The sequence below is a fragment of the Lolium rigidum genome, chromosome 7, assembly GCF_022539505.1.
Source record: "Lolium rigidum isolate FL_2022 chromosome 7, APGP_CSIRO_Lrig_0.1, whole genome shotgun sequence".
Lineage (NCBI taxonomy): Eukaryota > Viridiplantae > Streptophyta > Magnoliopsida > Poales > Poaceae > Lolium > Lolium rigidum.
In genome coordinates this window covers 171,912,443-171,927,829 of record NC_061514.1, presented here as the reverse complement: position 1 = coordinate 171,927,829, position 15,387 = coordinate 171,912,443, and positions in this window count along the sequence as shown.

Below are 15,387 nucleotides of genomic sequence, written 5' to 3'. Positions count from 1 at the left end.
AACCGACCTCCTCCAGCGAAGAAGGAAACCACCACCACCAAACCCGGATCAGATCCTGGGCGCCCTCTTTGAATCAGAGATAGCCAAGAGGAAACCCTGCAACCGCCGAAGGTCGGCAGTGCCGCCGCCCGCCGAGGCCCAAAGGGCTTGGGGCCAACGACCACCACGAACATCGCCGATGCGTGATCTCCCCAGTCGCCGCCATCTTGGATCGCTGCCGCTTGAAAGGGGTGGAGGGACGCCGCCGCACCCCGATCGCCAGGCTGAGGAAGGCCGCCACCGCCACATCGCAGGATAGTTCAAAATAAGATAGTAAATTTTAATATCAATGGTTAGTTGGGTGGGGAGGAGAATACATTACAGCGAAATGTAGAGCGACAGCCATCCCAATATATTATTTACAGCACTCATATTTATAAGAAGAACATGACCTAAAATTATAAATCAAACAACGCTGGTAAGACAAAGATATCAAACATAATTATCGAAAATCCCTCCTAAATTCAAACAAAAGAGTAAGAGATTGCATCAGCGATTATTTTTCATTTCATGCCCATGTGGTAGAATCGTTCTCCATCCTATGCTGAAAAAATGATACAAACATCTTATTAGCTACGATAATCATTATTCATAATGTAGCAAGTATCAAAGTCAATCAATTTAGCATAACATCCAAGTTTATGCAGGTAGAATGGTTCTCCATCCTATGCTGGTAGCACGGGCAGAGCCCACAAGCCGCCCCTTCAAGCAACGGCAACACACGCGGCGGCGGTGCGAGCGGCGGCTTGCGGTGCTTCCGCCGACCACCAACTGCTCCTCTGGCGGCGCGCTGATCTAGCCACCAGCTGCTCCTCCGATGATGGTATGTCACGCGAAGCATCAATGTCAACCAATTTAGCATAGCATTCAAATTTTTGCAGGAAGATGGGTATTGTGTGCGTGTGACAGAGAGAACCTGCAGGTCTCCTTGGAAGAATAGGTGGATAGGGACAAGTTGTTGTACTGCTGGCCGGCATCCTCGTGCGGAGGAGTCCAGGCACTCCAGAACAACGCATCGAACATGTGCAGCACAGGCGGATCTCACCAACCGCCCCTTTAAGCGACGGCAAGGCACGCGGCAGCATGCGATGCTCCCTGCCGGCCACCAGCTACTCCTTCAGCGACCTCACCATAGGCGGCAGCAGGATGTGCTGCTCTCTAGGTGCTGCAGCAGTGGTTTGTGTGCCCTGCCAGCGAAGATGCGCGTGTGGTAGAATTGTTCTTCATCCTATGCTGAAAAATGAAACAAACCTCTTATTAGCTAAAATAACAATTCTTCATAATTTAGCAAGTATCGAAGTCAATAAATTTAGCATAACATCCAATTTTATGCAGGAAGATGGAGAATCTTGTCATGAAAGATGGGGATCCAGAGAGAACCTGTAAGAAGAGGTGGAAGACAACCTGTTGTACTACTGGACGGCGCCTCGAACGACGATGAAGAGCCGGAGGAGTCCAGGCACCAGAGACGTGCAACACGGGCAGAGCTCACCAGCCGCCCCTTCAAGCAACGGAAATGCACACGGGGGCGATGCGAGTGGCGGCTTGCGCTGCTTCCGCCGGCCACCAACCGCTCCTCCTGAAGGAGATATGCCCTAGAGGCAATAATAAAGTGGTTATTATTTATATCTTTATGTTTATGATAAATGTTTATATATCATGCTATAATTGTATTAACCGAAACATTAGTACATGTGTGATATGTAGACAAACAAAGAGTCCCTAGTATGCCTCTTAACTAGCTTGTTGATTAATGGATGATTAGTTTCATAATCATGAACATTGGATGTTATTAATAACAAGGTTATATCATTGTATGAATGATGTAATGGACACACCCAATTAAGCGTAGCATAAGATCTCGTCATTAAGTTATTTGCTATAAGCGTTCGATACATAAGTTACCTAGTCCTTATGACCATGAGATCATGTAAATCACTTATACCGGAAAGGTACTTTGATTACACCAAACGCCACTGCGTAAATGGGTGGTTATAAAGGTGGGATTAAGTATCCGGAAAGTATGAGTTGAGGCATATGGATCAACAGTGGGATTTGTCCATCCCGATGACGGATAGATATACTCCGGGCCCTCTCGGTGGAATGTCGTCTAATGTCTTGCAAGCATATGAATGAGTTCATAAGAGACCACATACCACGGTACGAGTAAAGAGTACTTGTCAGGAAACGAGGTTGAACAAGGTATGGAGTGATACCGAAGATCAAACCTCGGACAAGTAAAATATCGCGTGACAAAAGGAATTGGTATCGTATGTAAATGGTTCATTCGATCACTAAAGTCATCGTTGAATATGTGGGAGCCATTATGGATCTCCAGATCCCGCTATTGGTTATTGGTCGGAGTGAGTACTCAACCATGTCCGCATAGTTCACGAACCGTAAGGTGACACACTTAAAGTTGGATGTTGAAATGGTAGTTCTTGAATATGGAATGGAGTTGGAATATTTGTTCGAAGTCCCGGATGTGATCCCGGACATCACGAGGAGTTCCGGAATGGTCCGGAGAATAAGATTCATATATAGGATGTCATTTTATGTGAATAAAATGTCGCGGAAGGTTCTATGGAAGGTTCTAGAAGGTTCTAGAAAAGTCCGGAAGAAACCACCAAGGAAGGTGGAGTCCACATGGGACTCCACCTCCATGGCCGGCCAACCCTAGTGGGGGAGGAGTCCCAAGTGGACTCCCCTTAGGGGGCCGGCCACCCCCCACATGGGAGGTGGAACTCCCACCTTGGTGGGAGTCCTAGCTTGGCTAGGTTTCCCCTCCTATGGAAGGTTTTTGGTTCGGGTCTTATTCGAAGACTTGGACACCACCTCTTGGGGTTCCACCTATATAATGAGGGGCCAAGGGGAGGGGGCCGGCCAACCTAAGACCACAGTCTGGCCGCCCCCCTTGAGTGGCCGGCCACCCCCTCCCAAACCCTAGCCGCCCCCTTCTCCTCCATAGCTCCCGCGTGCTTTAGCGAAGCTCCGCCGGAGTTCTCCACCGCCACCGACACCACGCCGTCGTGCCGTCGGATTCAAGAGGAGCTACTACTTCCGCTGCCCGCCGGAACGGGAGGTGGACGTCGTCTTCATCAACAACCGAACGTGTGACCGAGTACGGAGGTGCCGCCCGTTCGTGGCGCCGGAACCGATCGTGATCAAGATCTTCTACGCGCTTTTGCAAGCGGCAAGTGAACGTCTACCGCAGCAACAAGAGCCTCATCTTGTAGGCTTTGGAATCTCTTCAAGGGTGAGACTCGATACCCCCTCGTTGCTACCGTCTTCTAGATTGCATCTTGGCTTGGATTGCGTGTTCGCGGTACGAAATTTTTTGTTTTCTATGCAACGTTATCCTACAAGGGTATCGAGCCGTGTCTATGCATAGATGGTTGCACGAGTAGAACACAATGGTTTGTGGGCGTTGATGCTCTTGTTATCTTTAGTTGAGTACTTTGCATCTTTATGGCATAGTGGGATGAAGCGGCTCGGACTAACTTTACATGACCGCGTTCATGAGACTTGTTCCTCGTTCGACATGCAACTTGTATTGCATAAGAGGCTTTGCGGGTGTCTCGTCTCTCCTACTATAGTGAAGATTCAATTTACTCTTCTATTGACAACACTAGTATCACCGTTGTGGTTCATGTTCGTAGGTAGATTAGATCTCACTCAAAAACCCTAAACCACGTAAAATATGCAAACCAATTAGAGACGTCTAACTTGTTTTTGCAGGGTTTGGTGATGTGATATGGCCATAATGTGATGATGAATATGTATGAGATGATCATTATTGTATTGTGGCAACCGGCAGGAGCCTTATGGTTGTCTTTAAATTTCATGTTGGGTAGTATTTCAAAGTAGTTGTAATAGTTGCTACATGAGGTGAACAACCATGAAGACGGCGCCATGAACCTTGACGCTACGCCGACGATGATGGAGATCATGCCCGTTGATGATGGAGATCATGTCCGTGCTTTGGAGATGAAGATCAAAGGCGCAAAGACAAAAGGGCCATATCATATCACATATAAATTGCATGTGATGTTAATCCTTTATGCATCTTATTTTGCTTAGAACGCGACGGTAGCATTATAAGATGATCCCTCACATTAATATCAAGATAATAAAGTGTTCTCCCCTCGTATGCACCGTTGCATTGTTTGACGTTTTGAAGCATCTCGTGATGATCGGGTGTGATAAACTCAACATACAACGGGTGTAAGCCATGTTGCACACGCGGAATACTTGGGTTTGCTTGACGAGCCTAGCATGTACGTACATGGCCTCGGGACAATGGAAACCGAAAGGTTGAACACGAGTCATATGGATGATATGATCAACATGTTGATGTTCACCATTGAAACTACATCATCTCACGTGATGATCGGTTTTGGTGTAGTGGATTTGGATCGTGTACCACTTTACAACTATGAGGGATGTTGTATTAAGTGGGAGTTCATTAGTAATTAGATTAAAACATGAACTAATTATCATAAACATAGTCTCGAGTAGTATTTTGAATTAATTTTGTAGTATTGGCATCCGTTTACTACTATGCGCTAGTCTTATAATTGAGATAGAAATACTGTTAAAATATGACTAGAAGCTTTACGGATTGGTACCGTATTGTTAATGAATCAAGAAATGATTAAGTCCTATTGCAAACTTTTAGTAAAACTCACTTTGTTGATTCAGAGAGCTATGGTTTCAATTAGTACCTAAAGTTATCTTGTCTCCGTGAAACTTGAAGCTCAAATCTGTTTGAAAAGTAAGGAGCTGAAAATTTAGTTTTCAGAAATAATCAAGGTACGAGATATATGTGATATCTAAGACCTTATTGCAAGATGATAGAATATAAATTTGGTGAGACTACATAAACTCATAAGTTTTATGGGAATGTACGAAGGTTGAAGACGCAAGGCGTCCCAATCCTCCAACTATTGGGGCACTAATAATATTCGCATATCCATGAAGTTATCATCCTTAGTATGCACCGTTGCTAAGACTCGTCGTATCGAAGCATCACGTGATGATCGGGTGTTATAGATTCTACGTGTGCTTACAACGGGTGCAAGCCAGATTTGCACATGAAAATACTAAGGTTAAACTTTATGAGCCTAGCATGTACAGACATGGTCTCAGAAAGTTGTTATGAATTGATGGATAAAATTATGAGTGAAATTGTTCATCATATTACAAAGTTACTAATAGTGAAATCTAGAACACTTTGATCATATGATAATCAACTTCAAAATAAGAACCTCAAGGTTATTGGTATTAGACCAACAAACCTAGAAGTTATTAATGTTGAAGTGTTTTTCTGAATAATGAGGAAAGCTAAAAGAGAAACTGCAAAAGATATTTTGGCGAGAAAGAAAGAAAAGACTAGAAAGTCTAGCTCAGGTGTATATAAATGATATACATGTTATGGTTGTATTCCTAGTTAAGTCACACAATGAAATTCTTGGGTATTAGTACCATATTGGTTGGTATGAAGTGTCATACAAAATAACGCAATACAAGAATTCAATGGCCTAAGTGATCGACAAGGAATATGATAGGAATGCACGTCTGGAACAAAAATAAAGAGTTATTATGTTCATCGTTGGCATTCTATCTAGCCCTTAGAATTTATAATAAAGAACTTAATAATTGTTATTTTGCTCTGGTCAAATGAAAACAATAAGTTGTTTAAATTATGACATTACTCCATGTATGATGGATAAGTTATTATAAATCTTAATGATGAAACACACATACATAACACTGACGCTAAAATGCCATAAGGCAAATGATTTGAATTCCACTTATTTGTGGAACCGCCATTTAGGTCATGTTAGAAAGGAACGCATGAAGGAACTCCATGCAAATGGATTTTTGGAGTCACTTGATTTTTGAATCATTTGACGCTCGCAAATCGTTTCTAAAGAGAATGATTAAAATACCGTTCATAGGCCAAAAATTGAACGGGCAACTAACTTAGTGGAAAAATACATGATGATGTATGTGGTTCACTGGGCATAGTTGTGTGCGGGAGATTCTTCTACTTCATGAAAAATTTCAACAATGAATTCAGTATATATATGTGGATATATTCAATAAGGAATAAGTTTGAAACATTTGAATGGATTCAAATAAATTTCAAGTATGAAGTGGAAATCATCGTAATAGAAATCAAATATCTATGATTGGATCATGGTGGAAATATTTGAATTACGAGTTTTAGCGAACATCTAAGAGAGTTATGAAATTGTTCTACAACTTACGTTTCTTGGAGTATCATAGTGATGATGAAGTATCCAAGAGATATATCCAAACTTTGTTGGATCAATGATGAGATAAAATATTGATGCCATTATATTTTTGTGGATTATGCTTTAGTGACTACCGCTTTTACACTGAATAGAGCATCATAATGATCCGTTGAAATGACACCATACAAGTTATGGCATGGGTGACAAGGGATTAACTTGTCAATGCCTATGGATTGTAGGCTAGGGTTTAGTTAGAAGTAGAGGGCAAGTAGATCTCGAAGGTTTCAGCCGAAAAGTGCTCGACGATTATGAAAACTAGGGTTTGCAGACAATGATTCGATGATCTCCTCGTCCCTCGACTCCCCCTTATATAAGAGGTGGAGCCGAGGGTTTCGTTTTGTACAAGTTACGTAGTCCGGGACGGTTTCTAACTCATCCCGCCAGATTACAAACAACACTTCCTATTACAATTCTACTTTCCTTAATATATCTTGGGCTCTCGAACCTTCTTATTCTTCGGGTAGTGGGCCTTCATTAAACCCAGGGTACTATCTTTGGCAGGCCCATTTGGGATGCCTATGTCAGTAGCCCCCGAGATTTTGCTTGAACCGTAGAATCAGGGAAAATCTCCACTGCTTATTCTTATTCGACAATTTAAACTTTTCTATATTTCTTCATATAAATTTCTATATTGTACAGGGATATTGGTAATTGGGGCTAGTTCATCTGACGGATCAGGTACTAGTTAACTGCTCTAGTGGCAATCCGCAAAACCTACTTCAAGATCACGTCCCCGGACATGATCTCGGGATACCGGTGCAAACTTCGACAGTGCCGCTTAAGGTCTTACCATTCCGTCGAGTCCCGACCAAATTTATCGAGTACCTAACGCGTCCGTTAGGATTTTTCTTCGTATCTCGTTGATACGGATAAAAGTAGCAGTAGCGCAGCTCTTCGGCGATGCCACGCCCAGCAGAATGGATATGGGGTCTTACCTTCGCAAATTTGCGGCATTCAGAAATTGATCGCAACTTTGGCGTTCTGAGAATATATTGTCGAGTGCTTTTCCGGCTGTTGGAATGGCACATTTTATCGAGTCAAATATGACTTATATTAATCTCCCGATGGGAGTATATGTAGAAGTTAATTATAACTCGAAATATACTCTCTTGCTTTTCTATCTTTCTTTCTTTTTCCTTTTTTTCATTTCATCGGGCACGCGAACAGCGTTCCCGATGGGAGTAGCCCCCGAGGCTACAGCCAAGAACTTGTGCTTGGTTGTAGGCTCAACATTTTAGTCCATCATGTCGCTATATTGCCATTATTTCCCGATATTCTCTTTTTTCTTTCTTCTTCTTTTTACATCTCGGGTGCGCGAACAGCGCTCCCGATGGGAGTAGCCCCCGAGGCTACAGCCAAGAACTTGTGCTTGGTTGTAGGCTCTCACAATTTCTATATTTGCCATAGTCGAAATTTTACTTTTATCGAAGTAGCCCCCGAGCCTAACTGGGCGAAGGTTGTACTATTTTTTTCCTCCTTGAAATCTATCTTTTCTGTTGTAATAAGACATCCTTGTTTTTCCCTTGGATGGATTGCCAATCTTCGAGTATCTTTGATGTCGAAGTTCTATATTTATATTGCGAGGTTCTTAGACCAAAGCATTTAAGATTTTTGATGGGTACACTATATTTATGATTGCTGGCTTCCGATTTTTATATTTGGCGAGGTATTAATGTACCAAGGCGAAATATTTCAGTGAATCTACATTGTATGTATTTTGAGACATAGGCGTTGAGCCCCCGAGCGTGTCGAAAAATAAGAAGTATATCTCCACTATCTTTATTATATTGCAGCACCACGAGCCCGCCTCATTAAAAACCTTTCCCGGCCCCACTCGGTGCCCCGAAAAAGGAAAAGAGTGCGTCTGAAAACTCGTGGGCGTTTCAATACATTGAAGTTTTACAAGGACTGTATTTTAGCTCTAGGCGTAGAACCGCCTGGAGTTGCGCCACGTTCCAGGGGTTTTGCTCCTCCACCCCTCGTCTTCTTGTCCTTTATCCCGTATGCTCCTCCTCCGATTACTTCCGTGACGATATAGGGACCAAGCCATGGTGACTCGAGTTTTTCATGACTTTTTTGCGTGAGCCGAAGAACTAAGTCTCCCACTTGAAAGGATCTTGGCCGCAAACGTCGACTGTGGTAATTCTTCAAGTCCTATTGATATTTGGTGACCCTTGATAATACTTCGTCTCGAGCTTCGTCGAGTGCGTCTACGTCGTCTTCCAATGCTGTCCTTGAAGCTTCTTCATCATACGCTGTGACTCTAGGGGAGTCGTGCTCTATTTCTATTGGTAGTACTGCCTCCGCGCCATGGACCAGAAAAAATGGGGTTTCTTGTGTCGCCGTATTTGGTGTTGTTCGGATGCTCCACAACACACTTGGTAGTTCTTCAGGCCAGGTATGTCGAGCTTTTTCTAATGGTCCCAATAGGCGTTTCTTGATGCCATTGCAGATAATGCCATTGGCTTTCTCGACCTGCCCGTTGGTTTGAGGATGTGCAACTGACGCGAAGTGCAGCTTGATTCCCACTTCTTTGCAGTAATCTTTGAATTCGTTGGATGTAAAGTTACTGCCATTGTCCGTGACGATGCTATGAGGCACTCCAAATCTGAAGACGAGGCCTTTTATGAATTTTATCGCGGATGCTCCATCCGGCAAATTTATCGGCTTCGCTTCTATCCACTTTGTAAATTTGTCGACAGCTACTAGCATGTATTCCTTTCCTCCTGGCCATGATTTGTGTAACTTGCCCACCATATCGAGTCCCCATTGTGCAAAGGGCCACGACAAAGGTATTGGTGCTAGTTCTGCTGCTGGAGAGTGAGGTTTTGCGGCGAACCTTTGACACGCATCGCAAGTCCTTACTATTTCTTTGGCGTCCTCGATTGTTGTCAACCAAGAGAATCCTGCCCGAAAACCTTGGCTGCGATGGCTCGACTACTCGCGTGATGGCCGCATATTCCTTCGTGCACATCCTTCAGAATTACTCTTGCTTCTTCTGGTGTTACACATCTTTGCGTAACACCTGAAATACTTCGCTTGTACCAGCTTCTCCTTGATCACCGTGAAAGCTTTAGACCGTCGAATTACTCGCCTTGCTTCAACTCGGATCGTCGGGTATTTCTTTCCCGAGGATGTATGATACATATGCTTGCATCCAAGGAACCCGTACCATCATCACAAGCTCTTGTTCATCTTCATCCTCCGTGGTTTCTGCGAGGGGTGTCGAAGTTTTTTCTTTTTCTCGCACCTTTTTTGGTTTTGTAGATCTCTCCGATATTTCTTCCCAAAACACTCTCGGCGGGACCGGGAGGCACTCGCGACCCGATGTTTGCGAGGACGTCGGCTTCATCTTTGCTCAATCTACCGATGTGGTTTACTTCGCATCCATCGAATAGCTTCTCGAGTTCATTGTACACCTCCTTGTATGCTACCATGCTATCATTGACCGCATCACATTGGTTCATAACTTGCCGGGCCACCAATTGTGAGTCGCCAAAGATTTTTAGTCGAGTTGCACCGCATGCTTTCGCCATCTTCATCCCGTGTATGAGGGCTTCATATTCTCGATTCATTGTTAGATGCGTTAGGGAACGTCATCCGAAGGATATACTTCAATTTGTCGCCTTCGTGTGATATAAGTATGACTCCTGCGCCAGCCTCCTTCTACTCTCTTGGACCCGTCAAAATTCATGGTCCAGTGTTCTCGACAGTGTCTGGGGTCCTGTGTTTTGCAGCTCCATCCACTCTGCGATGAAGTCCGGCAGAACTTGCGACTTGATTGCTTTTCTTTTTTCATACGTGATGTCCCGAGGGGAAAGTTCTATCCCCCAAAGGGAGACACGACCCGTAGCTTCTGGATTGTTCAATATATTTGACAAAGGAGCCTCATTGACCACTATGATCGGGTGTGCCGAAAAATAGTGGCGCAATTTTCGTGTTGTTGTGAACACTCCGTATGCTAGCTTCTGGTACTGAGGGTACCTTTGTTTTGACGGCGATAAAACTTCGCTGACGAAGTAAACTGGCCTCTGTACTCCGTGGAGTTTTCCTTCTTCTTCTCTTCGACAACCAGCGCCGTGCTCACCACTTGGGGTGTGGCTGCGATATATAACAGGAGAGGTTCCTTTTCCTTCTGGTGCCACCAAGATTGGTGGTGTCGAGATTTTGCGCTTCAAATCTTCGAAAGCTCGTCGGCTTCTTCGTTCCACTCGGAATTTGTCTCCTTGTTTTATCAAAGCGTAGAATGGTAACGCTTTTTCTCCTAGCCTGGCGACGAATCCGCTCAAAGCTGCGACTCGCCCGCTTAACCGTTGTATCTCTTTCAACTTTGTTGGCTTTCTCATTGTTACAATAGCTTGTATTTTATCGGGATTTGCTTCAATCCCTCTTGCTGTGACTAGAAACCCCGAGAGTTCTCCTCGTCGGGACACCAAAGGAACACTTCGTCGGGTTCAACTTCAGGCAGAACTTGTGGAGGTTGTCGAACGTTTCCTTGAGGTCCTCTATCAGTGTTGATCCTTCTTTTGATGTTATGACGACGTCGTCGATGTATACTTGCGCGTTTTTCCCAATCTGTGTCGCCAAGCACTTCTGCATCATCCTCTGATATGTTGCTCCCGCGTTTTTTAGACCAAATGGCATTGTTCTCGTAACAAAACACGCCATAAGGTGTAATGAACGCAGTATTTACTTCATCTTCTTCTTTTAACCTGATCTCGGTTGTAACCGAATACGCGTCCAGGAAGGAAAGACGTTCGCATCCAGCCGTGGAGTCGATAATTTGATCGATCCTCGGAGGGGGAAGTGATCCTTTGGACAATGTTTGTTGAGACACGTAAAGTCGACGCACATGCGAAGGACCTTAGTGTTTTTCTTTGGCACCATCACGGGATTTGCTACCCATGTGGCTTCTGTGAATATCTCTTTGATAAAACCAGCTTCTTGTAGTCGATTGATTTCTGACAGCATAGCTTTGCGGTTTGGTTCCGAAAAACGCCGCAAAGGTTGTTTGATTGGTCTCGCTGATGGATCCAAAATTAGGTGGTGCTCGACAAGTTCCATGGGTACTCCTGGCATGTCAGCTGGACACCATGCGAAGATTTTCCAGTTCTCACGGAGGAACTCGACGAGCGCGCTTTCCTATGCGATATCCATGTTGTTTGCAATGGATGTCGTCTTTTTCGGGTCTGTCGGGTGAATCTGCACCTCCTTAGAATTTTTCTCTCGTGTTGAAAGTTGATTCTTTATTTGGCCTTCCAACGTCCGGCGATACGTCGTAATCAGCTCATACTTTTCGACGCCAAATACTCAGCTTGCATCCCGAAAGTTTCGATAACCGATGGAAATCCTTGTCGCACTTATCGCCTAAGGCGAAACTCCCTTTGACCGTGATTGGTCCCTTGGGTCCAGGCAATCTCCACAACAGGTATGTATAGTGTGGTACTGCCATAAATCTAGCATATGCTGGTCGTCCCAACAAAGCGTGGTACTGCGATGGAAAATCCACGACTTCAAACTCCAGTTCTCGATTCTATAATTTTCTCGGGTTCCAAACCGAACGTCGAGGTTGATCTTTCCCAATGGGTAACTTGGTTTCTCCGTGTGATGCCGTGGAACCTTGTGTCCGTTGGCTTCAAGTTTGCTAAGGATATGTTCATCTTCCTCAATGTATCCGCATACATAAGGTTTAAGCTGCTGCCACCATCTATGAATACTCGAGAAACATCGAATCCCGCAATAACTCGCCGGCAGAATAAGTGCTGACCGCTCCGGTCGAGGAACTTGCTGCGGATGATCCGCTATGGTGAATCCGATGTCTTGCCCCGACCAATTGAGGTACTCAACTCGTTGGTGGAGGTATTTTCTCCGCCATGAACACCTGTCTCGAGATTACTTTTTGAGTTCTCGTTGGACGGCCTTCCCTTCGAATCATCGACACCGCTCCGTTTGAGTTAGGATCGACATAAGGTGGTGGTGGAGGTGCTGCCGCTATTCCGAGCTGATGCCGATTGTCGTCTCGTAATCGCGGGAGGTGGCGGTAGGTGAACTTCGCTCCCGGGCTCCCGAGGATTTCTCTCGTGCTGCTCGAGCGTGAGCGTTTTCTCGCACATCCGAACATTGCCTCGAAAATTTCGACGCGTCTTTCCGTAGGTGCCCTCGACCGTCTTTTCCCATTACTGTCGAGGAAAAAGTGCATCTGGCATGGTCCGTTCAACATTTCTTCGGGGGACACGAAAGGTCTTGGAAACCTTGGCCCACTATTTTGCCTGTTGCGGGAGTCGTCCCTATTATCGCTTCGCTGCTCATCGCTTCTCTGATAATCATCTCTATTGCTTCCTCCTGTGTTTGTCCGAAATCCTGCCGAAATTTGCCCTGGGGCGTCATAATTCGGATACTGCCGAGGAAATCGTCGCCTCGATTGGTAATTTCGACCACGGTCCTCTTCTGGTGACCTGTGTCGTTTATTGTGGACAGCGTCTTCTCCGTCTGCCCATCTATTTGCTATCTCCATCAACGCGGATACTGTCTTTGGGTTGGTTCTTCCCAAGTCCTCGACAAAATCTCCACGCCTAATTCTCGCGACAAACGCATCTATTGCTCTCTCGTCAGATATATTTTCTGCCGAGTTTTTTATGATGTTCCACCTTTGGATGTATTTTCTCATTGACTCATCTGGCTTTTGTCGACACGCCCTCAGCTCTTCTAACGATGCAGGTTTTTTGCACGTAGACCTGAAGTTCTTGACGAATACGTCCTCGAAACTTTCCCAACTTGTCGATAGATCCCGGCGGAAGTTTTTTGATCCAAGATCGTGCGGCTCCACTTAAGTGCACCGAATACTTTGCATGGTCTGTTGCTCTAGTTCCTCCGAGCTAATTTCACCGTCTCGAGGTAGTCAATTAGCCAATCCTCCGGATCTTGCAAGCCGTCGAATTTTTTGAAGTGATCGAGCAACTTAAATCCCGACGGGACTCGAGTTTTTCGTACTCTCCTTGTGAAGCTACGGCAGGCCGCACATATCCTCGTCGTTAAGCTCCGGGGATTGCCGATGATCCCTTCGCTTTGCCTCGCTCTATCGACCCTTGCTTGTGCTCCCGTGTCTCTTGCTCCGCTTGGTCCTTCGGGAACTACCGCCGTTGCTCGCCGCGTGTCGTGGACTATTTTGCCTTGCCGCTCCTTCGGGAGGCGTTGATACAAACGCTCGTCCCCATTGCTCCAACCCCTCGCTAACGCCATATTGTATAATGTTTCCCTTGGATCTCCCGGGGTGGCCTAGATGCGAGGATGTAAGCTTGTGTCGCCATATACCCAGCTTCCGGTGTCTTAGGGATAATATTTCCTCTTGTATCTATCGACATAAAGGACATGTCGAGGTTTTGAACCAAGTGCTCTCTTTCTCGCTTCGGGTATGTGTTGTAACCTTGATCTTCCTCCGTTCCGAGCCTCCCTATGGCTATCACCCGAAACTCTAGATTGTCCACTTAGGTCTGCCCTTCTCCTCGCCGGATGCGTAGCTGCCTCCTTTCTCCCTGTTCAGCTCAGCTCGTCTCGTTTTTCTATTTCTCGGGCGTTCGTGCGAGCCTATATTGATAAGCTTGCAGCTTCTTGAGCCGTAGCTGTTGTCGTCATTGGCTCCGACCCATCTAAAGCTTTTGCAGCTCTATCCCGTGCTGCTTGTGGAAGTTGAACTCTGACACGCGGTGTGGGCCCGTCATATTTTGTGCCCATACCTCTCCTTAGATCTGAGGGATCGACATATGGATTACCCAAATCGTCGAAAGCCTCCGATGTTTCTTCTTGATTTTCGATAGCATAAATCCGATGATATTTTGTACTCGGATCTATGTTGGGTTTGGTGACATCATTGTTGAGATTGATGAAGACCTTGCCCACTCGTGATGGATTTGTCGATGAAGTCGTAATCGTCGACATCGCTTGAGCCATCGCTTATATATGAGTCCGCAGATGACTCAAACGATGTGTCGCGGAAGATCTTGGCGAGTTTCTCTCTTGCTCTGATGCTGACGTAACGTGTTGCCGAAGTTTCTTCTTCTGACTCGGTTGACGATGCATAGCTTGAAAAATCGGAATCGACCGCCGATGATCCCGACGAAATCGGAATTTCGACACGATATGATCCTTCCTTCTCGACGCGAAAGTGAAACCTTCCGAACGTCATCTCCATGGGCTCCGCCGTGTACGCATATGCATCCAAACGGGAGGGTGGGTGAGGAACAAAATCAACAAGACCAAGCAGCGATCTGTTTACCTCGATCCATAGTGTTGCTTCCGGTTGACGATGTCGAAGATCTTGAACGTGCCATCGAGATCGGATCCTTACGCCTCTAATTCCCACGGACGGCGCCAATTGACAAGGGATTAACTTGTCAATGCCTATGGATTGTAGGCTAGGGTTTAGTTAGAAGTAGAGGGCAAGTAGATCTCGAAGGTTTCAGCTCGAAAAGTGCTCGACGATTATGAAAACTAGGGTTTGCGGACAATGATTCGATGATATCCTCGTCCCTCGACTCCCCTTTATATAAGAGGTGGAGCCGAGGGTTTCGTTTTGTACAAGTTACGGAGTCCGGGACGGTTTCTAACTCATCCCGCCGGATTACAAACAACACTTCCTATTACAATTCTACTTTCCTTAATATATCTTGGGCTCTCGAACCTTCTTATTCTTCGGGTAGTGGGCCTTCATTAAACCCCGGGTACTATCTTTGGCAGGCCCATTTGGGATGCCTATGTCAATGGGTATAAACCCTAATAGTCAACCAAAATCGGATGAATGTCTTTGTTGGTTATCCCAGAGATTTAATTGGGAATTCTTCCCACGAGACAAAGACAAAAGTGTTTGTCAATGTTTCTTATTTCCGAGAAATTGTTTCGAGTGAAGTATTTGAGTGGGAGGACAATATAATTTGATAAGGTTTATGAACCTGAGCATAATGATCAGAGTAGCTCAGCATTGGAATTGGTTTCGGAAGCGGCCACGACGATCATGGCTCTCATGACTACAAAG